This window comes from Notamacropus eugenii, chromosome 5, assembly GCF_028372415.1.
Source record: "Notamacropus eugenii isolate mMacEug1 chromosome 5, mMacEug1.pri_v2, whole genome shotgun sequence".
Lineage (NCBI taxonomy): Eukaryota > Metazoa > Chordata > Mammalia > Diprotodontia > Macropodidae > Notamacropus > Notamacropus eugenii.
Genome location: NC_092876.1, coordinates 176,680,745 through 176,707,774, shown reverse-complemented (window position 1 = coordinate 176,707,774; position 27,030 = coordinate 176,680,745). Strand labels below are relative to the sequence as shown.

General features: G+C 40.1%; 1 pseudogene; it reads right to left on the bottom strand.

Moving 5' to 3' along the window:
* Nucleotides 1-689: 689 nt before the first annotated feature.
* LOC140507765 (RNA-binding protein with multiple splicing 2-like) lies at nt 690-26,675 on the bottom strand (annotated as a pseudogene).
* Nucleotides 26,676-27,030: the final 355 nt, after the last annotated feature.

Here is a 27,030-nt window from a genome sequence, read left to right as displayed (position 1 = left end):
TCACTAGCATGTTCTTTGTGGAACAGTAGGGAGGTCATTGTCACTGGATAGAAGAGTATGTTCTGGGAGTGAGGTGTAAGAAGACTGGAAAGGTAGGAGGAGGTTAGAAAATGAAGGATTTTGAATACCAAACAAGATTTTAACCTGTTAGTAATGTTTAATAATCTGTGATCATTTTTAAAGATATGAATACTTTTCTGACTGGATAAGAGGGAAACAGCTTCATTGGCTAAGGGAACAAATTAATCATCCTGGAGGGTGGGAGATAAGGATAGTTAACAATACCTCAGATGATTTACAATAGTTTGAGAATGGGGGATATTACAAGCCAGGGACTGCCAGTGGAGAAGTCCTCTGAAACCAGGAGAGGAGGGGATTGCTCTTTACATACCCTTTCCCTATTGACCATGAAGTTTTGAAGGGGACATCCTCAACCAATAGGACACGATGAATCTACCAGGGAACAGATACATACATTCCAGATACTGCCCCACTCACAGTGTCCAAATGGGATAAGATTCATTGAGTTGGTTTTATAATTCATAGTCTTTGGGGGATAGGACAGATGGCAGCACCCCATGAGGGCACCAGAGATGATAGAAGTGCCAATCACTAATGCTACTGCCCACCAAAACAATTTGCAAATTGGCTCTATGGTTTTCTCCCCAGCTGGATGCTCCAGTGGAGATTTAGCCTGAGGGTTTTAAGTTGTTGTGGAAAAACTGAAGGGAAGACTGAGATTTCCATCCTTGTGGCATGGCTTCAGAGTACCAGCCCATCTGAGCATGCAGGGTTCCAGAGGCACCATGAATGAAGCATGTGGGATGGCAGGGATCACTAAATGGGCAAGGGGCCCAGGTCTTTGGGGAAGCAGGGACCAGAGTAGCTCCTGTCAGGTCATAGGGATCCTGTGCTATGAAGTGTGAGTCCAGGGTGGGGTGGATGCTGCTGAGATTTGGGGTTTCCATCAGTTTGTTCTTTACCATTTTGGGTGCTGGCCTTGGAAAACTCTAATCTTAAGGTTTGTGGATTCTTGGGGTCAAAATGAGTACCATTCAATGCATTTTTGACAGCATAACTGTCAAAAGTCACAAAACCTAAAGTCTGTTTAGACATGTTTGATCAGTGACCCTTCATACCCCTTAAATGGCCATAAGAGAAGATAGAGTTCTTGTAGTCTGATGTCTACAGGGAGGCCACTGACAAAGTGTCTGGATTTCCTCTTCCAAGCTGCTACAGATGCCAGTGCTGGTGCTGGTGCTGTGCTCCCTGTCCCACTTCAGGTTGCTTATGGTATAGGAGGAGGCGGAAGAGGAGGAAGGGAGGGAGGCAAGAGGAGGGAGCAGCCCCCGAGCCCAAGTCTAGTCGGGGATCGGGGGTTGTGAAGTGGCTCATGTGCTCTGGGGAGTGCAGGGTGGAGTGCGGTGGGGAAGGTGTGCAGGGCAGGTGTGAGTGGGGCTCGCTGCTGCTGTCTTGGACTGAGGTCACATCAATTTTGCTGGGTTCAGGAAGCCAGAGAAAAAGAAGTGTGAACTCAGGGAGGGTACAGACAGCTAGTTGCCTAAAGGACAAAGGAGCTTCAAGAAACAGGACTCTTGGTAGCGGAGAAGAGAGTGGAGTATGTATGAGAGCAGACCGTGTCTGTGTAGTTGGGCAACCCAGCCAGGAAAGATGCTGTGAGAGGAATTGTGTGAGGACCTTACAAAGAGATAAAGGTCTTCCAGTTCCTGAAGTACCAGAAGTTGTAAGTAGTCTTTGCTACATGTGCATTCTATATTCCAGTCTCATTAATGAATTATCTTAAGACTGAGTCCATTCTTCCCCAGGAACACTGTGTATATCTTTCTAGATAATGCACCTAGGTATATGGGTTGGGGAGGGGAAGAGAATGTTTTATCACTATGCTATGCCATCTGAGTAAATGCCTTTGCTAAGACATAATTGAGTCTGGTGACTGATTGTTAATGGCAAACACACCACTGGGGGCTACTGAGCTTCACTGTTAGGAATGCAGATTTGTAGAATTACCCCTAGAATCCAAGGTAGTAGGTTCTCTCTGGTTATCCAAGATGTGAATACAAATTCATGTTGTGGTAGTATCTCAGAGAGGGTATTCAAGCCAGATCATAAGATCATAGATTTATAGCTAGAAGGGATCTTAGTAATCATTTGGTCCAACTCCCTTATTTTAGAAATGAAAAAAATAAGACCCAGTGAAATAAAGTGACTTGCCCCCAGTCATACAGGTAGTAGAAAGCAGAGCTGGGAATAGAACTCTGATCCTCTCTTTCAAAATTCAGTTCTTTTCCAGTATATTAGAGTCTTTTTCATTGAACAATATAACTTTCAGACCAGGATAAATGCTTTTCTTTGGTGCAGTGGAATGGGAAATGATTTTTTCTGTCTTACGAGCTAGTTTCCTTGCTGCTCCATCTCAATTGACCCCCTCATTTGGACCCTGCTCATTTGGTAAATTATTGAATATTACATTGGCCATCAAATTCTGGTAATAATGCCCTGGATGACAAGAGCTCAGCTGTGACTGTTTTTTACCATTGGAGAATTAGACAAAAGTGACAGGGTTAATTCTCAACAGGACAAAAAGGTGTTGGAAGTGTGAAGAGATTGCTGCTCTGGGAGACACATCAATTACTCTCTTGACAGTCTAAATGGCAGTAGAGAAATGGCTCTGTCTTTGCTTAGAATATTCCTTTCTTTCATCATCCTCCAGGCCTTTGATGTTCCTGATGATTTGAACCTGTAAGAAATCAAGATGTTTTCTTCAAACAGGAGCTTGGAAATTCCACTTGAGAGAAGTTTGAAAATGACAAGGTAGTGCAATGAGTTCCTGACATTAAAAGAGAGAGATCTACATTCTCTCGATCTCTCCTGGGCTGATTTGAGTCACCTTATTTCTAGGCAAATCCCTCAAGAGCTTATCAGTAGAAGGGTGAATTATCAGTCTATCCAGCCCACGGAAAGAAGAAAGGTTAAATGGGCTTTAACATCATCTCAGGAAAATGACAATCCCTTTGTCAGATCTCATTTTGGTGATAAATGTCAAGGTAGAGAGAATTTGTAGCCTTCTTACAGCATCTGAGGGCAGCAGTGTGGCAATGGATCTGGGATCATGCATAGAAGTTCATCCAAGCCTAAACACAAGTCCAGTTTGTAATAAACGTCCCTCCCCTCCAACCCCATTTTCCTTTGGATGTAGACTGACTTTTCCTTCCACCCTCCCCAAATTATTATACTGACCAAAAAAGGCTAGATTCAGTTCTGCTCCCCTCACAAAGAGTAGTCCTGGGAGGCAGAGGAGGATGAAGAGAAGTGAAAGGTAGGAGATGTGTTTATCATAGTAGAAAACTAATAAAAGGTATCAGTACACACAGGTCAGCCCACATACTTTAAGGGTGGAGAGGCCTGCTACAGGCCAACAGAGAGTTCAGTCACTAGGCAGTAAACATCAGAGAAGGGCTAAGTTTAAATTAGGAATGAAATAATAAGTCATCTACAGATGTGAGATTCAGCGTGGGTGATGAAATGGTGTAGCCTGGACAGACACTTAGTTTCCCTCATTTCAGGGGCCCTGTGAGCTGGTAGATTCTGGTGCTATTCACATCTCCTCATCCTGCACCCTTGGCCATTGCTGGTGTTTCAAGCAGCATTGGACATGTATGAACTATGGCAGGTATTTAGTGCTTATTGATCCCATGACACTGAATTGCAAGTTCAGGAAAGTGTATTGGAAGTAAGAAGGACTATCTTAACAGGAGATGTAATTAACATAAGAGGTAGCTTGGAGTAATGGATGGAGAGCTAGTCTTGAAGCCAAGAAGATATGGGTTTAAGCCTTACCTCTAATGTATCCTAGCTGTGTGACCCTGGGTGGGTCACTTACCTCTTAGTGCTCTGGGCAGCTCACTGACACCATTTGTGGAGAGAGTTTTCCTAACTGAGGAATTCCCTATACAGTAATTATAATACTTTTCATTTTTGTTGTTACTGTTTTAAATTATTACTTCTTCCACAGAAGTCCTTATAGGATATCTTGTTGTGGCAAGGACATGCTGCTGGCTCATTGAAACATATTAGCAGAAGGCAAACTCTATCAAGTTCTAAAAGCTAGAAAGGCTTTGAGTACAATTCTGATCACAGGCTATATCTAGTGTTTGGGGATGGCGTTGTCAATCAACCAATCAATATACATTTCTTAAGCACCTACTATGTGCCAGGTACTAATGTAAAGCACTGGAGATAAGAAAAAAGGCAAAAGACAGTTCCTGTCCTCAAGACACTCACAATCTAACGAGGGAGACAATATTTAAACAACTGTATAGAAAATTATAGACTGGGTAAATAGAAGGTACTTAAGAGATAGAAGGTACTGGTATTAAGAGAGGATGAAGAAAGCCTCTTGTAGAGAGAGAGATATTAGTAGGGATTTAAAGGAAGCTGGCAAAGTAAGTAGGTGATGAGGAGGAGGGAGAGCATTCCTGGTGTCAGGAGCATCCAGAGAAAATGCCAAACCTGAGAGATGGAGTATCTTGTTCTCAGAAAATCTAGGAGACTAGTGTCACTAGATCAAAAAGTACATGGCTAAACATAAGGTCTAGAAAGACGGCAAAGATTGCAGGGCGTTAGGTTTTGATGGGCTTTCAGTATCAAACAGCATTTTGGATGAGATCCTGGAGGCAATGGGAAGCCACTGCAGTTTATTGGAGTAGGGGTTTGACATGATCAGACCTTTGCTTTAGGAAAAATCACTTTAGTGGCTGAATAGAGAATGTATTGAAGTGAGGAGAGACTTGAAGCAGGCAGACCCACTAGCAGGCTATTACAGTAATTCAGGTGTGAAGGGATGAGGGCCTGCACTTAGCATGGTGGCTGTGTCAGAGAAAAGAAGAGGATGTATTTAAGAGATGTTGACTAGGTGAAATTAATAGATCTAGGCAACAGATTGGATATGGATGGTAAGGGAGAGTGAGGTGTTTAAGAGGATTCATTTCTAAGTTGTGAGCCTGAGGGACTGGGAGCATGATGTTGCTCTGTATGGTAATAGGGAAGGTAGGATGGGGGAAACTTTGGGAGTAGGGTAAGATAACAAGTCCTTTTTTAGACATATTGAGTTTTATATGTCTACTGAGCATCCAGTTTGGGATGTTTGAAAGGCAGTTGTATATGGGAGACTGGAGGGTCAGCAAAGAGTTTGGCACAGGATAGGTAGATTTGAGAATTATCAGCATAGAGATAGTAATTAAATCCATGGAAGCTGAGGAATTTGCCAGTGAAGAATTAAATAGGGAGAAGAAAAGAGGACCCAGGACAGAACTCTGAGGGATACCTCTGGTCAGTTGCTTGACAAGTAGGTGATGCATTTATTACAAAATATGTTTAACATCCAAAATATGTTGAACAAACTCCCTTCTGTGTCTACACCAGTGGGGCAGAAATGGGTAGACAGGATCCTGAGCATTCCATGGTTTTTGACCTTTCACAATCATTAGACTAACTTTTGGAACTCTAAGTTGAGATCATTGCCTAATGTTCAGTGACTTGACTGGAGGATCTGAACCACCTAAATGTTGGCATTCTAGGTATTATTTGTTAGACTCGAGATAGTGGCAAGGAATGGAGTAGGGAAGCTTTGTAGTGTCTGGACATGCTAAGGAGCTCCTAATTTTAGAAGTTCATTTAGGAACTTTAAGGATGCAGGGATGGTGAAGACATGAGCCCCCTAGATGTGTGAGTGAGGAAGAGTGAATCTGGGTATGCAATAGAAAGAGGGAGGGAGAATCTAGGAGGCAGAGTCTAGAGTTCCTGTGACTGACCATCCTATGCTTTTCAGCATCAGTTGTCAGTCTACTCAGGTGAGAAGAGGAACCACGTGTTCCTGTGACTGCACATTCCATGCTTTCCATCTTCTGCTGGGCACAGAAGGAAGCCAAGGACCAGGCTAGCTGTCCTATCTGCCCCAAAGCAACAACTACCATCTATGTCACCACAAGGCAACTTCTACCTCCTGCTGTCATCCCAGTCTCCTAACTGGCATATGGAGAACCTGTGGTGCAAAGAGGAGCACACTACTCTCTGACTGCAGGCCTTCCTTCTCTTGCAATGCCTGTAGTTTGGGGAAACAGGAAAATGGTGAAGAATGATTTTCTTTCCTCTGCTGTGAATGTTTGACCTTCATCTCCTGCTATGCCCTTTTCCTTATCTTATTTCTACCATTCAGAGGGAAGAGTAATGAAGCAAGGTCTCCCATCTGCCCATCTGCTCATGTCTCTTCCATTTCATACTTACCTCTAACCTGATCTCTAACCTCCATTGGGAAGCATGGCACTTTCCACTGAATAATGAACATTCTTACCTCTGGTTATATCTTTCACATCCCAGTGATTCTGAATCCCTTAGGCTATTTTCCAAAGGCCATTCCCCCCACTCCTTATCACCTAATTCCTTATTCCTAGTCTCCTCATCTCTTCCACCCCTAAGTTTCAAGCAAAGTGTCACCTAGACCTTCCAGTATGCCCTCTGAAACACCTGTTCTGCTGGCAACAGACTTCCCTTCATCCTTAATCTTTTCTTGTCCCACACCTTCCATCTACTAGCTATTACTGAAATGTGGCTTCCCCAGATGATACAGTCATCCTTATTCCCCTTTTCAGTACTGACTGGACCTTCATTCATTCTCCTCAGCTCACTGGTCAAGGCAGGAGAGTTAGAATATTCCTTGCTCTCTTCCCACTTAGGGCACAATCCTTTCCTCCTCACTTGAATATGCCAGGCAAGAAAAATTAACCAATAGCCTGGTCCTGACTAACTAGTGACTTTTGAATGTACCCAGTTCTAGCTATTCAGATAATCAATAGTACATCCCTTCATCATGTGGTTAGCAGACAGAAACCAGACACAGAGCATCTACATATGTTTCAAATCATGGAGCAGGAGACTTTCATCATAGAATATCATGTCTCTTTGGAAGCATGCTCCTCTGCCTTTTCCATGTGGGGGATTGCATCAGCTCCCTGACATACATTGTAAAATAGCTGCCATATCCAGTAGGTCAAAGAAGCTAAGAATAAGTCATCAAAGAGTTAATTTCTTTGCCAGTCAGTGACACATGGCAACCCAGAGTGATCAAGTATCAACTCATGTTCAAAGTATTATAGAATAATAGTGACAAAAAATTACAAGCAAGATCATACTGCAAAACGGTGAAAAGCAGTAGAGTTAGAAAAAAAAAAAAGCATGGTGCGAGATCCAAGTGGGTCAAATCATTTCAAGAGAATTTGCACATGAAACTCAAAGTGGAACAAGAAAAGAGATGCCAACTAGATATGTAAATTTTTGCCAACTTCTCTACTGAGTTATTTTTATTCAATTATTGTGGAACCATGTTTTGACTCAATGTCACATGAGGAAGTAGACTTAGCACATGCAACAAAGGTCAGACTCATCCAGATCAAGGAGAGATCAAGAAAAATCCATGCTAGAGGGGACTCTATTTTGAAGAAATTTAGGATTGAATTTCAAGATATCTTTAAAAAACCTTTGTGGAGAATACTTGACTTCATATGACTTAAATGTTCTACACATATATCCTTGATGAAAATGTAAGAAAAGCATAGCATGCAATTTTCTACAAAAGAACAATTAGTCACAAATAGATATGATATGAAAGATATGAAGATATGAAGAACCTAAGATTTGAGTATGTTTATTAGATAATTACTTATATATGTGTATACACATACACATATAATATTTACCTATGCATATATAACATCTAGTTACTCTTAGGCTCCTATTTGTGTGTAGACTTCTAAAATATATCCCATATTCATAGCAATTATGCCTTCAGAAGTATAGTTATGCAAAGGCCTTATATGGTGCTTATATTGTCCTTCTGTCCCTAGTAAAAGAGGAAAATACCTCTCAGCTGTGGGTTGAAGTTCACTCTCAGACTTGTGGTGCGAAAGGCTCTTTCTCTCAAGTCTCTCCCAGAGCTCTCCTGTGCCCTTATGCTGCAAAGAGACGCCAGTCAAGATAAGGACAGAATCGGCCACACGTGCTTCTGAGAAATATATAAAATCTGACCAATATAATCCCTAGCGGAACTAAAAAAATACAAAACCATGTGAAAATAATTAGGGATGGAGTAGGGACCTTCACTTCTCCTACCAAGGCTTCTCTTGTCACTCCTGCTTCTCAAGCCAGCACCCATGATTTAGAAAACAAAACAGTTAAGTACTTTTTTTTTCATTTGGAAGTCATCTTTTATTACATTTAAGAAGAGAATGGCAGATGTTAAAAGACACCAGCTGCCATGGTGATGGTCACTACATTTCTCTTCTCCCCTTCTCCTTCTAGAGTATTCCTTAAAATTCAGAACTTAAAAATCCCTCCCACAATGTCCCATTCTAGAAGTTCCTAATCCTTCCACCAAAATGGCTGCTCCAGAATTAGCAAACTTGCATTTATTTTGAGCTTCTTCCTTTTTCACTCCTGCAGTCTTCTGACTCTCATAGAGACCTTACTCCCTCCTAATGATACTGTATCCCTGGCCACCATTTCCACTATTGTTTAGACTTTTCATTCATGCCCCTAACTCACTGAACATGGTGGGAAAGTCACTCTTCTTACTCCCTTTTGCCAATTCTAGACTCTCTCTCTACCACAAATTCTCAGAAACCTCTCCTCCTTTAAGGTCCACACTTTGCAAATTTATCATCCAGTCCAGATCCCATTGGTTGTTATAAATGACCCTCAGAGTACTCTCCTTCATTCCCCAAGTGAATTCAGTATCTGGTTCACAGTCTTTCTTTCCACTCCAAATCTGTCCTCATACTAGGAGACTTTAATATACATAAGGATGTTCCCTCCAGCACCCTAACTTCCTATTTCCTATTTCAACTCAACTCCTATTACCTAATTTTACACTGTAACTTAGCTGTGCAAAGAAATGGGCATCCCCTTGATCCTGCCGTCACCCACATGTATTCTACTCCCATGTTCGTGAACTCTGAAATATCTTATCTAGTCAGGACTTTTTATCATTTGATCTTTTCTTATGCTGTATGACCTATATCCTGTACTTTTTCCTCACTGTGACTTCCAGTACCACTATCCTCTGCCTTAGTTCCTCTTTAAATGTTTCTGAATGGAGCTAGAGAAAATCATGAAACTATATTAAGTCCACTACAAATTTGTATTACATAATTTTGACTAGGCTTCAGATTTGTATGACATAATCTCAACTGGGATTTCTCAACACAATCCTGTTACATTTTTCTAATAGATTCTCTATTCCATTTGCCACAGAAGCTATTCCAAACCTTTTTATCCCTTCTCAAATCTCCCAACCAACACACTTCTCCCCTCTCCTTGGCTGAGGACTTTGCTTCATAGTTCAATGAAAAAAATGGAAGCTGTGGGTTGGTAGTTATTCTTTCTCCCCTCATCCATCACCTCACATCAAACATCTTCCCTTACTATCTCCTTCTTTACCCCTATCTCACATAAAGATATTGTCTTTCTTTGCCAAGGGAAATTCCTTGACACACGTCATGTTTTCCCCCTTTTCTTTTCTTTTTTTCTACTTTTTGATATTTTATTTTTCCAATTACATGTAAAAACAATTTTAACATTCATTAAAAAACATAGCTCCAAATTCTTTTCCTCCTTCCTTCTCCTCTTCCCCTCATTCAATTTTCCCTTTTTAAAATTTGAGTCTGGGTCTCTCTATCTTCCCTGGGCTTGACTATATAATTTTTAGGGACAGCACATTTGCATCTTGGAAAAGCTACATATCAGGGCTTGTTTTATTTTTTGTTGATAGTCTAGACTTAACAAAGCAGTGGTGAGATATTAATAAAGTGATTAAATTTAAACATTTACCAGCATACCCTGCCCAGGCCTTAACGGGCCCAGTTCTAGTACTGATCAGCTTTAACTTCCTCAGTTTTTTGTACCTGAGCTCCTTTGACAACCTGGAAGACTCCAACTCCCAAGGGCTCACCACATTGATGCAGTGCTTAACATGGACACCCTTTTGGCTTTAGTACTATAGCAACTTGATCTCTTAAACTCAAGTGATCTCCCAGGCTGAGCTTCCCCAGCATCAGTGACTACAGTTAGAAGCTACCAGACCCAGCAATCTTACAGAGCTTGGCACAGGCTCTCGCACATAGAAAATGCTTGATAAATGCTTGGTGACTGATAAATGGGAAGAGAAATTCTCTATAGATGATGACAGCCTGTTTGCATCTGACATTATGTTAATTGCATCAAGGCCCAGAATAGGGTGTTAGGCTATAGCAGAAATGTGCTAACTGCCAATTAAAGGCAGCTAAATAAATTAAGGCCTCAGTGATTGAGGCCCCAGTGTAGCAAACAAGAGCAGCACACAGGCATTTTGTCTCAGCAGTTAAGAAGAGGAGTTATCAGAAAGGAGAAAAGAGATTGTGGATCTCACTTCAAGAAAGCATGGCAGATAAGGGGACTTGTGAGTTTGTGACATGTGAGAGTGTGCTGTTTGTGTTTCTAATAGCACCTAATAAGAGACACATGTGTGTATACAATTCTACATACATACACACAAACATATACATACATACATACACACACATATATACATACACATAAACACACATAGGAAGAGTGAAAATTAATCCCTGTTCTAAAGGAGAAAGTGAAAGGACTGAAGGGGACTCATCTCTATGTTCTAGGTTATCAGGGAATGGAAGAAGCACTTCATGAAAGAAAATAAAGAAGAAAACGGATGGGAAATAGGAGAGGATTTTCTAGCAGGAAGGACAGGACGATTGAACATTTGAACTATGTAACAGGCTTGAAGTTTTGCCAATAGAGGGGAAAGTTCTATCAATTTAGGAGGTCAGAGTTTTTGTGCCTAAATAAATAATGATATGGACACACAAATCATATCAGGTAGAAAGCCATCTGGGAAGGATCAAGGGAAAAAAAGGACAAATAGTGGTAGTTGGTGACTTTCTGTAGAGGGACAACAAGGCAGCTGTCAATTGTTGTAATACACAGGTGGATTTTCTATCTTGACATGTCATGAACCATGAATGTGATAGAAGACTTCTTGAGACTTGTCAAACCAAATGACTACTTTCCATTTATAGTATTCCATTCAGGGACAAATAAGATCCATCATGAGGAACCCAGAAGGCATCGCAAAAAATTCTGAAGTCTTGTGCAAAAAACGGATGACTTTAAGGGTACAAGTGAGTTTTTTGTTTTGTTTTGTTTAGCCTTGTTTTTCCCACTCTTGTTAAGTGAAGATAGGTGATTAAGAAGACAAATGTGTGTTTGCCCTTCGTTGCCAAAGAAGACCATGCCATCAGAGAAATAATGACATGACTTGCACTTGACTTTGTTTTGAGTGAGGGAGGGCTAAGAAGACAAATACACATTTGGGAATAACAGAAACTAACCTTTATATAGTGTTTTAACATTTGCATTATCTCATTTGATCTTCACAACAAACCTGAGAGGTAGGTGGTATTATAATTCCCATTTTATAGATTTAGTTGAATTCAGGTCCTCCTGATTCTAGGTCTCCCTAACCACTTTTGCGAGAAACTGATTAAGAAGAGAAAATTAGATAATGGAATGTTTGAGCTTAACCTGAGAGTGTAACAGGGACATGGGAAGTGTTGTGGCAGGATGGATGGCAGTGACTGCCATCTTTGATCTGCTCTGTTGATGTTCCTATGACTTCCTTGCAGGTCAAGACTCAGAGTAATTTTAATGTCTTAGTGGTATTCATGGGGGAAGGGGGTATTAGAGTGGGGTGAGATGATGATGGGGATCAGAAAGGAGAAGGGAGGCAAGTGTGTTTTTCCCTTAGCTTAAAAAGACTAAGTGAAAGATTTAAAATTCGTAGGATCATCGACTTTGTGCTTGAAGAGACCTTATGGGATGTCTAATTCTACCCTCTCATTTTATAGATGAGACGTGGAGATTCAGAGGTAAAACAACTTGTCCAAGTCATACAGCAAGTAAATGAAAAATCTGGGATTCAAAAAGAGATCTTAGGACTACAAAATTTAGCATTCTTCAATCCAACAAGTTACTTTTAAAATCTGAATTCTAAAACTGAGTTAAAAAAATAAACCTCACAAGTCAAACCCTATTTACTTCCTTTTATAAATAATGCTGTCCAAGAATTTGTTTTCAGCTCCTTGATGTCACCTTCAGTGCTAAATTTACCCTTCTATCTAATCCAAATGAAAGCATTAACTACTCCATTTATATCCCCTTCTTAATTCCAATACCATAACTCCTTCTTCCACAGTTTTCCATTCTCTTAAGCAAGGGCCATACTTGATTGGACATTGACTAACAAAACTTCTAAAATGGAGAAATACGTATGTCTAAAGCATGTTTTCTTCTAACTCAGATCTGCACAACTTGGCAGTAGGTAGAGGCCAAAATTAAAATAGGTTTAACTTCTTCATGCTGCAGATAGGTTTTTAGTAGCTCACTTTCCAAGCAAAGGTTTAATTAATGATTAAACTGTTTGGCAAATAAACCACATTTAAAAAGGGAAATTTCAATTTATATCAATTAAATGCACTTATTACTTAAGATTTTTTTTATCATGAAAAATATTAAAGTCAAAAAGTTACTTTGCTATGCGGTACAAATTTTAATACATCTTCAGGTTTTCTTACTGTTTACATTTAGTAAGGACTGAAAACACAGTGGAAAGATACAACTCTTGTTGGTTGCTGCGGATCACTTCATGAACAGGAGAGAGAGTGCACGGTAGCCACCCACCTGGCAAGTTACATGAGCTGCACAATAGTGACTAGTGGAAGGCCAGTAAAGCAGGTCATGGACAAAGCACTCATTACAACTTTACTTTCTTTTACATCCTCTACATTTTATGTGGGCTTACTGAAATCCTTTATAGTGGGCCACAAGTGGGGCCATATGTTGTGTAGGGTTGTTCTAACTAATTTTCTTTACTTTCCCATTAATGTTTCCTTTCTGTTTTATAAATCTTTGTCAAACATCTCCACTCAAGTTCTACCTCCATGCCAGGTCAAGATTTAGAGACATGCCAGGTTCCTAAAGGCCATTTCCCTTGGTTGTAAGCTCAGAATGCTTCTGCCATGCTGGCAGAGCTTAGAGTACTTCTAGACCATGGGTTTTAAGTGACTTGGCGTCTGGAGACTATCCAACCTAAATCTGAAAATATTTGTCACTGGTTTGGCTACAGGATAATGAATTAATAGCCACAGTAAAACTCAAAGGTCATTTACCAGATAATAGAAGGCCTATATACAATCTGTGTGGCTGGTGGATGCAATATCCACAAGCATGAAATTGTAGATCCTTTAACTATGGAAGTACTGGTGCAGAGAATAAGCATGCGCTTGGTGTCAAAGGGCCTGATTTCAAATCCCAGCTTTACCATTTGTAACCCATGTGACCTTGGATAAGACCTTTCACCTCTCAGGGCCTCAAATTCCTAATCTGTAAAATAAGGGGACTGGATTAAATGGCCTCTAAAATCTCTTCCAATTCTAAATGTACTCTATAATTCTGATTTAAGATCCTGCAGATTCTTCTGAGAAATTACTATAAGTGGTCAAACTTGCCTTGCCTTCTCTTGTCTTCTCTTCCCTTTCTGTCATATCCCTTCCCCTCTCCTTTCTCTTCTTTTTCTCTTTTCTTTCCTTTTCTACTTCCCAGACATCTAGATGTTATAGTGGCTAGACTATCAGACTTGGAGTCAGGAAGACCAGAGTTCAAATCCTGCCTCTAAATCTTACTAGTTTTGCAAACCTAGGCAAGTCCCTTAAATTCTCTCAAGCTCCAGTTTCCTCGTTTGTATAATGGGGATAATAATGACATCTACCGCACAAGGCTGTTATGAAGATCAAGTGAAATAACTTGTGTAAAACACTTTGTAACTGTTAAAGTGATATATAAATGCTTGTTATTATAATTTTTCTTTCCTTTTTTTTTCTTAAGAAAATCCAGCAAGACTGGAAGCAGGTTTGAAACAACATCAGATGACTATTTCTTCATAGATGTCATTAGGCAGACAAACTTGCCTTGCCTCTTAGAATGAATGAAGGGAGTGAGCTGGGCTTGTGCTGTGAGGAGAAACCCAAGAATATGGGTTTGAGATGGAAAGAGTCTTCACCTTTTTGAAAGGAGAGGCCTTTTTCGGAGTAGAGAGGTTGAGTGGGATCTGGGGCTCCCAGAGGTTCAAAGCTCAGTCTCTGCCACAGACATGTCACCTCTTGCTCATGGGGGTTTTCATCACTTAGGTCGTTTGGGGATTTTGGGCAGTGATGGTTTATTTTAGTGCTTGCTTGTCTTGTGGTGTTCCTTTAGCAGCTTCTACATGGCTGTAGGTGTTTTCTCTGCTTAAAATGCCACTTATATTCAAGCAGTCTCTGTTGGCCTTGGTGCAGTTCTCTGTACAAATGACTCCATTGCCCCGTAACCACAGCAGCAAAGCAAACAAGCTGCTCTGCTCCCTCTACCTCCTTGACATGGCCTGATAAGATCAGCCATGGGGCTATCTGGAGCAGACTCGAATGGTTTGTCATGCTTGTCTGTCTTCTTGCAGAAAAACTTCAGTCTGACTGTACACTCTGATCTCCTCCAACAGGCTGTCATCTCAGGTTACTTGGCTGACTCTAGGCCCATCTAGCCCCCTAGTCTGGGGGGCTGCCATTAAGAGTCAACACAGAGATACATCCCCTCCCCTATTAATGTAGAAAGGTGTATTCCCAATTTTCTTTGCCCTGCCTTTTTTGTATATCTTTGCTATTTCAGCACCACCCCACTAATTCCCTCCCCCTTCTTTTCCACCCCCATGCTAATGTTTCAAATCTACCTCCTCTTCTGTAAAAGTGGCTACCTCTTGAAGTTACCATTTGAGTCAGAGATAAGTCATCATCCAAGATCAATGAAGCGGGAGTTGGACTCAGTGACCCTGGAGACCTGGGGCACGGCGTCTGTGTCTGTGCTTTAAGTGAGAGGGGGTGCCTCTGAGATATGTCTATATATCTATAGATATTGTTATACAGATATATATATATATATATATATATGCATTTCATACAGCATGGATTCTGTATTACTGTAATTCAGAACTTAAGCATGATAGGATTAAGCTATAAAATTTTCCAAGACCTAGTTTATATCTAATCCTTACATGCTTGTGGGTCCAATAGAGAACAAAGATAGGCCCACAGATGTTTAGAGTTTTGAAGAGACTTTTTTTTGTTATTATTGTTAGAAGGGATGAATCTCTTAGGAGTGAAAAGGGTAAGAGAGAGGTTTAGAAATGAAGGTAACATAGAAATGAAATATCAATAAAAACTTTTTAAAAAAATATTTTGTCCAAGCGTTTCATTTATAATAGAGGAACAAAAGGCCAGAAAAAGATTGGAGTTGAAAAAGACCTCATATGCCATCTAGACCAGCAATTTTCAAATTTTTTGGTTTTTACATTCTTAAAAATTATTGAAGACCCCAAAGGGCTTTTATTTATGTGGGTTATATCTATCAACATTTGCCATATTAGAATTAAAATGAATTAGAATTATTATGAAAACAGATTAGGCTTTGTGGAACAGCTCAATGGTCTTGGAGTCTCCTAGGGAACCTTGGACTTTGAGAACTATTGATTTAGATTAACATTTTTATTATACAGAGAGGAAAGTGAGATTCAGAGATGTTAATTATAGTACCAGACCTAGAAGGACCTAATTTATTGCCCTCTTCATTTTATGGATGCTGTTTAATTAAGCTTTTATAAACTCACATAGGGAATAAGTAGCAGTACCTACATTTGAACCTGGGTCCTTTGACTTCAGATCCAGCACTGTTGTCAGTACACTGTTGTCTAAGATCATTCAGACCATTATGGCAGAGCTGACATGACTGACTTTTTAACTAAGGCCTCCTAACTCCCAGATTCAGGGATCCAATACTGACTAGCTACATGAGCTTGGGGAGGTTACTTTAATCTCTCTGTGCCTCAGATTTCTCATCTGTAAAAAGAGGACAATATTTGATGCCTACTTCATAAGATTGTTGCCAGAAAAGTGTCTTTAAATTATACCTTATTGTCTCCATCTGTAATTATCACTTAATGATGTTAGCTTCATGAATCATGAATCAATAAGATTGTATCTGAAGTATGAATTTGAATAATACGGTGTGAGCTAGTAGTACCTAATTTAGCGCTCTATCAGTGCTCTCTGAGCTTTTGCTCAGTTGAGTTGAGGGTAAACATTATTTCAAAGTTGAGGAAAGTGTGGCACCATTGTGATCTGCTTTAGTCAATGTCTGGAAGCTAGCGGTAGAATTCTATTCCCATGACTTGGAACCTAAGACCAGGGAGATCATCCTTGTTCACCTTCTGAAGCTGGAAATAAGCAGAAATTCTCACATCTAAGTTTCATAGTGGAAAGAAATAGTTCAATGTAAAAACATGGTGACCTTCTGAACTAGTTCAGGCTCCTTGGCCATGTTTCCAAACCTCTGACTGTTATTCTTTTGTCTCACTTACTGTTAGCTGGAGCTCTCCTGCCTGTAGTACATACACCCAGCAATGATGAAGGTGTTGTTTACTCTCATTCATTACAGCCATTTGCTCCTTATCTTGGTTGAGCTATTTCATTCAGTCACAGTGGCTTTTGTACTATGATACCCAATGCCAAGCAAATAGACAGTCCCCAAGGCAATCTGTATGCTTCTGTGAAGCTCCCAGATTCAGAGGGATGTGTGCTTGGGATAAAATATTCAACGCTTTTAAGAATCTACTTAAAAGGTCTCTTTCCTGGACATGAATGACATTTAATTCAACATTTAACTAGTATATCTGTACTATACTACATGCTGGGGTCCCAAACATGCTGAAAACAAAATAAAACGAAACAAAACCAAAACAGTCTCTGCCCCTTAGTAGGCTGGAATCTTGAACCTTTTTTTATGTGTCATGGACCCCTTTGGTACCCTGGAAAAGCCTACAGACCCGTTCTCAGAATCATGTTCTTAAATACACAATACAAACTACATAGGAATACAAAGGAAATATGTTGCAATACATTTATCAAAATATTAAAAAATTAACAATTTCTTGGGTCACCAATTAAGAACCCCAGTTTTACAGAGATATAGTAGGTCCACCAATATAGATATAGATATATATAGGTATAATACAAAGAAAATTGAAGAGGGAAAGAACATTTATAATAGGGGACATTATGAAAGGCTTCATGCAGAATTGAACCAGAGACTTAGAGCTGGGAGGGATGTTCTTCACCACTCTCCCAATCACAGTGTTTTGTAAGTCCCTCAAGGTCCCTTTTAATCCTTCAGTCTTACTCAGTGCCATCTAATCAAATCATGGCATATCTCACATCTTTTCTCTTCCGTATACTTGTATAGCCTCATTCAGGCCTCTATCACTTCTCTTCTCCTAAATGGTCTACTTGCTTCAAGTCTCTTCACTTGACAATCCATCCTCCCTAGAGCTGCCAAAAAGTAATCACCTTAATGTCATTAAATCTAATCTTCTTGTTTTACAGATGAGGAAACTGAGGCCCAGGGAGTTTAAGTTGCTTAAGTAGAAAAGGATGTGGAAAAAGTAGAAAGGATGACAAATACCCTGAAATGGTAAGATGAGGGAGAAATAGTCAAAGTGTGGAGGATGGGTTGCATGAATGCACAAAGGCCAAGATAGAGTACTATTTATTTTAGGGGTACATGCTAAAAATCTACTTTAATTAGAAGGTAGAGTGTATATACGGGAATAGTAATGAATGAGGTAATAAATTTTTCTTTTTTGCTCTTTTCCCTGTTTAGAGGTCTGATCAGAAAGTAGTAGGATGACTAGGGTTTGGTCTGGGGCAAGCCTGTGAAAACCCAGTTTCCTCTGATGCAGATGCCTGCTTTGGGGCAGAAGACCATGGGAGTTAGCTGAGCTTGCCCATAGAATTTAGAGCACAGGTTAAAGCATGAAGACCTGAGTTTAGACTTTTTCAGCCCAAGGGAGAACAGCAGCCAAGGAAATGAGAGAGATTCTGCAACAGACAGTATTCACCCAAGCAGTTTGAGAGAGGAGATGATCAACAGGGTCAGATGACAAGAGGGGGATTTCTCAGGCAAACTAGCTAGTAGAGTGGTTTGTTTTAAGAGTGATGTCAAGTTTTAGAGTTTCAGCTGTCAGAACTTCCATAAGAGAGGGGGATATCCAGAGTAGCGTATCTCTCAGAGAGAGAATCAGGGGTGGGGAAGTTGGGAGAAAGGAGGGAAAGAGGTACAGACTTTGTTAACCACCTTCTCCTCACCCCTATCATTTTTTAAAAATATAGTATAGGTCAGAAGGGAAAAGGATTGCCTATCTAGCAGCTCCAAAATGTGTTTGCCTTCTGGGGGCAAGAGGCCAAACCACAAAGGAGCCCTATGAGTCTAGGAAGGACTTTGTAGGAGAGGGAGCTTGGGATCCCCTTACGCCGCCAGCAGTGTTGCCCTGTTGGCAACTCCAAATTCAGAACTGCTGTGAGTGCTGTGTATATTGTCTCGGTCTGTTTATGGACTCTGCTTCTTCCATGTCAACTATGGGGGTGAAATAAAGGCTATCCTACATACAGGGGGAAAATGAGGCAGTGGGAGTCAGAGTGGTGAGCGTGAAGGAAAGCCTATGGTTGCAATTGAGCCTTAAAGGTGATTATTTTTGGCATCTCTAGGGAGGATGGATTGCCTAATGGAGAGACATGAAGTAGGGAGCCTAAATAGGTTCTTATGCCAATAGTCCAGGAGAGAAGTCATGAAGGCATGGTCTAGGCTGTATGAGTATATGGAAGAGGATAGCTCTAAGGGATACTGTGAAGTGATTGAATGGCATTAAGAAAGGGTTGAGGAGGACCCTGAATTTACAAAACTGAATAACTGGGAGAATGGCAAATGGTGTCATTAGAAACCAGGTTGCAAGACTCTGAGGAAAGGGCTGCTTAGAAGTGACTCAAATGCCTTTTCCAAATGAGTCCACTCTAATCTTGTCTCTTGAAGTGGGAAATTGTGAGTTCTGAAGGAAGTATTGGCTCTTAGACCTCTCTAGCTGTTAGGTCCCAGATGTGAAGAAGGATGGATATAGAGTACAGTGGCACATGAACTGATCTCGGTGTCGAAGGTGTGGTTTCAGATCTAGTTTTATTGTTTACCACTTGTGGGCAAATCAGTTTCACATCTCTGAGCCTCATTTTCCCCATCTGTCAAATGGGAATAATGATGCCTACACTACTGACTTCCCAAGGTCTCTGTAAATTACTAGGGGACATGAATGTGACTACTGTTCTTACAGACAAATAGCCCTTTATTCCCTGGATGACTAGAACTGGTACTGTTATCTCTGATCATTTTCCTAGAAGTTTATAATTTCTTATCATTGATATTCTCTTTCAGCCTCCTTGCCAACTAGATTAGGTCATACTCTTCTCTTTTTGGTATTCTTTTCACATAATAGTGTTGTCTAGACAACCACTCTGGGCAACTCAAGTTTGACAAATAGTTACTGTTTATTGCTACTAAATAAACAGCCACTATATATCAAACTAACACCCAGACTCCTGACTAAAATATCCTCAACTTGAGCAAGAATAAAGTGATTTTTAAAACCTCCTCAGAACCTTTTATTGCAGGGAGATTGGCTTTGCTGACATTGGGCAATTGAATTCACACTGAAGTGTAAATGACTGATGTGAGTTTCCAGTACGTCCCAGTTGCTCAAAAGGATATAATCATTTATAGGGATCAAAGCCTTCAGTTAAAAGAATGAAATACCTTTGACTGAACTGATGATATCCTCAAGGGATATGGGGCAAACCTTGGTTTCCTCACCTAAGCAATAAGGGCACTGGATTATATGATTTCTAAGATCCCTTTGAACATTGATATTATGTGTATGAGGTACTCATGCAGGAGTAGCAGCATCTTTGGTGTGAAGACTTGCTGAGCCCTTTTCAGGGCTACTCATTTACCTTTGGTTTCCACCTTTACCCAGTTCTCACCTGTGGCTCTAAGAAATTGTAGCATGCACTGTGGGCCACATCCTGATGAGCTGTCTCAGCAGATGGGTTAAACCACACTAGGGTAATTAATAGGTGTCAAACTTGTTAGTGAGTTAAGGGGATGTCTACCCCTGGTGTATGAAGACTTCCTCTGGTGGACTGGATAAATGAGAATAATTTCTTTCAGTGGCCATGAAAGTAGCTAAAGCAGGTGCTGTGAAGCTCATAAAGTTTGATCAAGCATTGAAGATACCAAAGTCATCTACTGCATCTTGGACCACCACCCCACATCTTGACTTTTGTCCTAGTCCTGGATTTTAATGACTCAGGAAGAGAGAGAGAAAGGAGGACAACTGTGCAGTTCTGCCTCACTTAAATCCAATTTGCACCTGAATCAAGACATCACCCTTTGGTGACATTGGTCCTTGTCTAAAACGAAGGATGAGCAACATGAGTCAGAATCTGGAGCCCTCTTGGGTTAAACCACCTGAAACCCATGAACTAATTTGGAAAACTTGACTGTGCAACTTTGTTTAATGATTTGCCCTCACAGAAGTTTGGTTTGAGTCAGCTTGATATAAGGTCACTATTCAAAACAGTAAGAGTACAATGAGTTCAATGACCTTACACATCTAGTTAAAGCTTCTGTGAGACATCAGTTAGTCAGAGGATGGCCCCTTGAGTATAGCATGTCATACTATAGATAGCTTAAGTTCATAGAATATTAGGGTTAGAGGGGCCTTAAGACATCCTTTCGTCAGTTGTCAAATCACTGTTGCAGAGCAGAAAAGTATATTTCAGAAAGCAAATCATCCCACCCATTCTTAAGAAGGGGTCACCCAGTCTTTATCATAGACTTCTAATGATAGGGTTCTTTTCACTACTTCTCAAGGTCTCCCATTTTATTTTCAAACAACTATAATTTTAAGCATTATAGACTTTAAAGCTAAATGGGATCATGAAGAGCCAGTTACTTTATAGATGAAGAAAAGAAGGCCATGTTAGAAAACTTTTCCCCCAAATTGAGCCAAAGTCAGAGAAATAATCAGAAATAGCCAATGTGTTGACTGGTTTTGTTTGAATGCACTTATTTATTACAAGGAAGGACCCCAATTTGTGGAGGTTTCGGGTGGGGAATGATGAATTAGTGGAGCATAACAGAAATGGAAAAAGAAAAAGAAAAGAATATTTATAAAACAATAACAGAAGAAAATAAAAATGTTCAGGAAGGAAGAAAGAATAGAAGGAAAGAATAAAAGATGGAAGGAAAGAAGAAAGGAAAAAAAGAAAGAAAGAAGCATTTATTAAGTGCCTACTATATACCAGGCACCGTGCTAAGTATTTTACAAATATGAATTCATTTGAGAAAGGGACTCCAAATTGTTATTACCATTTAAAATTGAATACACACTTGAAAAATAAATTAACAGAAGTTGTTTCATATAAAATCCTCTTTTCTTCACTTTGTATATTTGAATATTTATTTTTATTGATGATTAAGTTCATTGAAAATTAAGAGACAATTGACCCAAAACTGCCTTCTGTAGTTTGCTACCCTTTGATTCTAGCTTCGTTTTCTAGGGCCAATTAGGACAAGTCTAATTTTTCTTTCACATGACAACCTTTCAAATATTTTAAGAATGAAATCAACACTCATACCTCCCACCCCCAACACACACACATCTCACCTCACCTCACCAAGTCTTCAGTTCTTCAGACTAAAAATTATCAGATTCTTTAGTTGGAGACGTGTTATACAGATGAAGAAACTGAGGCCCAGGGTAGTCCTTTAGAAAACAGGTTTAGAGTTGGAAAAGACCTTAAAGGTCATCTAATCTAACACCCTTATTTTATAAAGGAAGAAACTAAGACCCAGAGAGGTTTGCCCAAAGTGGAATAGCCCCACTGGGATTGAGCTCAGGTTCTCTGACACCAAATACAATATCCCTTCTGTAGCATGATGCCGCTAATTATATAATTGCCCAAGCATACACAGCTAGTTAGTAGCAGCCACATCTAAGACCCATGTCTCCTGACTCCAAGACCAATTGTAACATTAGGACAGCAATAATCCAGAACGGCTTGGAAATATTTGATGCTCTTGTAGCCTTTTGCCGCCTGTTTTTTTTGGGATTTAGTTACAAATCCAGTTCTGACCCTTGTTGAAAAGGGTCACTTAAGGGGAGTAAGGGAAGATGCAGCAAAAGAAGGCTGGTCATGACCTGATCAGTCCACGGTTACTAAGTTACACTGGGACAGAATCTTTTACAAGGTCCATAAGTAAAAGTTGAGGGAAAGTAGGAGCCAAGGGGAAAAGACCCAAGGAATGGCATCTGGGAAGCCCATTATTAGTTCAAGGATTATTTTAAGTCACAGTGACACATGCTGAGCACATAAACTTTGCCAAGCAACAGGAAGAATCAGCCATCAAAATATATGCACAAATAAGAAAAGGAAAGCCAAAGGCCCCTGGTATAGTCATCTTTCCATCATTGATGACCCTAATTATAGAGGTTGTGTATTAATTTGTGAAAGCTATTAATTTGTAAAAAGGTTATTCAAAATGAGTCTCTGGAAAGAAAAATGCCAGAAAATCTATAGGAAAACAAAATAAGACAAGAGTCCATTTTTTTTAAATGGTGGAGGGAAGGTGTTTGGGGATGTGGTTGAGAAGGACATAGAGGTTCAAAGAGGCAACAGAGCCTGAGCCAAAATCTGTCCATGACTTTGCTAACCACAATTCAGGAAAAGCCCCAAGGGCCTTTTAATGAAGGTAGAGTTGGTCATGACCTCAGCTTTTGCATGTTTACATTTCCTAGTGTGTTAGTTCCTGGGGACCCCCTTGTGGCAGTACTGACTCAGAAGGAAACTGCCATCTTGTACATCACATACCACTTCCTGCAGTGCTCCCTGGGTTTTCCCTAGAAGGCTCTTTTTCATGGGCTGGTCTTGAGGAGTATGGGGGTAGTTGCTAGGATCCCAAACTGAGGAGCTCCAGTTGGGTTACCCAAATGAAAGCTCAATTCAAAGGGGACAGGAGATGGAAGCCCTGATGTAGGGTATTCACTTTTCCCTAATCTTTTTCTTGCTTCATTGGTATGTATTTGTATATATTTCTATACGTGAACAAATTGTCTTTATCATCTTCCAGTAAGTCCAACTTTAATGCCTCCTTGATTGTCCTGTGGAAAGTTCATAGAATAACCAATTTAGAACAGGAAAGAATGTTAGATGTAGTTTGATTCAATCCCTTCATTTTACAAATGAAGAAGTTGGGACTCAGAAATAGTGAACTGACACTCCCACTAGGCTTGAAATACTCTCCCTCCTAACCTCCTTCTCTCTTAGAATCCTTGGCTTCCTTTAAGATTGAGCTCAGGTATTACCTCTTACAGAAGACCTTTCCTGTCCTTTGAGTTGTTAATGCCTTCCCCTCTAAAGCTATCATCAGTCTGTTCTATACTAATCTTTCATATTTTTTTTGTATGTATATGGTCTCTCCACTACTGGATTATAAGTTCCTTGAAGGCTGGGACTATTTTGGCTATTTATTTGAATCCCTAGTGCTTTGCACAGTGTTTGGCACATAGTGAACATATAATAAACACTTGCTGATTGATTAGGGTACAAGCCTATCAATCTGGAAAGACTTTAGGTACTGGCTCAGAAATGACTTGTGGGTCTATTGTGGGACAACCTGCTTTGCTAAATTTGTAGAGGTTTATCATCAGAAGGTTGGCCATTAAGTTATGATTTTATTTTTCCTGACCACAACTCACTTTGACTGTCCACCAAAGCATGAAGGATTTGTGGTCTGTTGGTTCAGAGGGTGTCCATGCTTATGACGTCTTTTGAAGTGTTGAAATATAACCTATGTCATAGCCACCTGAAAGAACTGCTTCAGATAACTGCTGTCGATTTCAGAGTAAAAAGGAAGGAGTCCATCAGTTAAAGACCGTCAATGGATTGTCCCTGTTTCTAAAAATTCATCACAGGCTCATCAAGCTCAAGGACAGAACACAGAACCAAAAATCGGATAGTGTAAGAGAAATGTAACTGGCCAAGAAAAGGGAACAAAAGAAAACAGACATGTAGGATTCCATTTTCACTGTTGCTCTGTTTCTAGGATATTGTATCCAAACGATAGCAGAAAGATTAACTTTGATATTAGGACTTACAGCACTGACATTTGGATTTAAAAAAGACAACTTCCTCTCTAACCCCTTTCTAACTTCCCTATTACTGTGGAGGGCACCACCATCCTCCTGTGATTCAGATTTGTGTCCAGGTGTTATTATCAACTGTTCATTCTCTCTCCCTACAAATCCCATATGTTACCAATTCCTGTCATTTTTCCTTTCATAACATTTTTCTTACATACCCTTCTCTCCCCTGATACTGACACACATAAACACACACATACATATATGTTCACACACACACACACGCCCCTCTTCGCTACTCCTCTTCAGTGCAAACTTTCATCACCTCATGCCCTGATGGTCACAATAGACTGCTGGTTGGTCTCTCTGCCTCAGATCTATCTCCACTCCTATCTATTCTTTACTAAGTTCTCAAACTGATCTTTCTCAAGAATAGGTCTGACCATGTCATCCCTATCCCTCCCCACATCACCTCCCCATTCAATAAACTATAATGGCCTCTGCAATCAAATATAAAACCCTTTTCTGGTCTTTTAAAGCCCTTTAAAGCTTTATTCCTGCCTACCTCTCCAGTCTTTTTATAGTTATATATGCTGTGATCCAGTAACGTTGACCTCCATGCTATTCCTCACATAAGACACTCTATCTCTGATCAAGTTTTTACTGGTTATCTCCCATGCCTGGAACTCTCTCCCTCATTATCTCTGTCTCCTAGCTTCCCTGGTTTCTTTTAAAACTCAGCTCAACTCTTACTTTCTATGTGAAGTCTTTCCCAGTCCTCCTTAATTTCAGTCTTCTCCCTCTGAGACTACCCCTAATTTATTCTCTCTATATATTATTTGTAAATAGTTATTTATACCTTGTCTCCATCACTAGACAGTGAGCTCCTTGAGAATAGGGGCTATTATTTATTTAAGTGCTGTGTCTTACCTTAATACAGTGCCCTACACATAGTAGGTACTTAGTAAATATTGGTTGACTGACTGACTGATGCTTATTGCCTGTGTGACTATGAGCAAGTATTTAGGCTGGATCAGAATGGGGTAACCATGAGGCAAGGGGAACCAATTAGGAGATTATTGCAATAATCTAAATGAGAAGGTATGAGTCTGAATTAAGGTACTACCTAGTAAGTAGAGAGAAGTTGTCTGATGCAAACAATGTTTTGTAAGTAGAAACAACAAGTGTTAGTGATTGGTTGGATATGTGGTATGATGACAAGTAAGGGGTTGAGGATGATGCTGAAGTTACAAACCTGGGATGCTGAAAAAATGATGATACCTTCTATAGAAATAAACCAGTTTGGAAGAAGAAAGTGTTTGGCTTCTGGGGGCAGGGGGACAGGTGATGATTTTAGTTTTGGACATGTTGAGATTGAAATTTCTCTGGGACATCTTGTTTGAAAGATGCAATAGGAAATTGATAATGCAGACCTGAGCTTGGAGCTGAATATGTAGATGTGGCAGCCATTAGCATAGAGAAGATACTTAAACTTGTGGAACCATAGATTCCCATGAGAGAAAATAGAGAGAGATAAGAGAAAGTCTAGGACAGAACCATGTGAGACACTGACTTTTCAGCCAATGATCAATCAATCAAAAAACATTTACTAAGCCCCAACTATGTGTCTGCGTTGTGCTAAACACTAGGGATGCCAAAAGAGGCAAAAGATAGTCGCTGCCCTCAAGGAGCTTACATCCTAGTGGGGAGACAATATGCAAACAAATACACATAAAGCAAGCTATAGATAGGATAAATAGGAAATGATTAGCAGAGGGGAAGACATTAGAATTAAGAGGGTTTAGGAGTAAAAGAGGTGATATCAAAGATGTGCCAGCAAAGAAGATATAGAATGAGTGATCAGGCAGGCAGAAGGAAAACCAGGAGAGAATAGTGTCACCAAAACCTAGAATGAAGAGGGGGAGGTGTAATTTTTTAATATTTTAACTTAACAGAACTAAAACCAATTTAACTAAGGTAAACTCTTACATATAAATAGTAGGAAAACAACAAAAAAAGAATTTTATATGGATATCTATTATGTACAGCTTGCACTCTCTTTTTGATTATACTTGTTTTGGTGTTTCAAGAAGAGATAAGCTCTATAGTAATGAAGCACCTGAAATCTACGTGTGGAAACAAGAGGAACAAAGTCTTCTTCACAGCCCTAGTTGCAGCATGAGGATATTGAGTAAACAGAACTTCTCAAAATCTTCCTGTTCCCCAGAGAAGATGCTTTTGGTGAGCCCAGGTGGAGGTTGCCCAAATGGATGTACAGGGATTCTCTCATGTCTAAGAAGTCTACTAGCAGAGAGGAACATAGCACTTAGGTGATTCCTCCATATCAGACGATAACTTACCTGAAGGTATCTGAATCTGAGGTCATCTCCTTTGACGAATTGCTTGATTGGTTCATGCCAGCAGACTGCTGCCACATCGTAGCCTAAATCATCTCCTAGACTAACAAGGGTGATTACATGTCTTTTATGGGAAGAACACCATGGAAAGACAACATGGTGCTAGAGTCAGGCAAGAGCTAGGTTTAAATCCAAACTGCCACACTTAACATCTGTGTGATCCTGGGCAAGGGACATTTACCTTCTCTGAGTCTTGTGTTTCTCATCCAGAAAAACTTAGTTTGTAGTGTGGTAGGGAGGAGTGTTTAAATTTATATATGAAAAAAATCCAAAAAAGACCTATCTTATAATAGTTCTGCAAACGTAAGCAAGAGGAAGAGAGGGAGGAGGGAAGGAAGGAGGAAGGAAGGCAGGAAGGAGAGAAGAAAGAAAAGA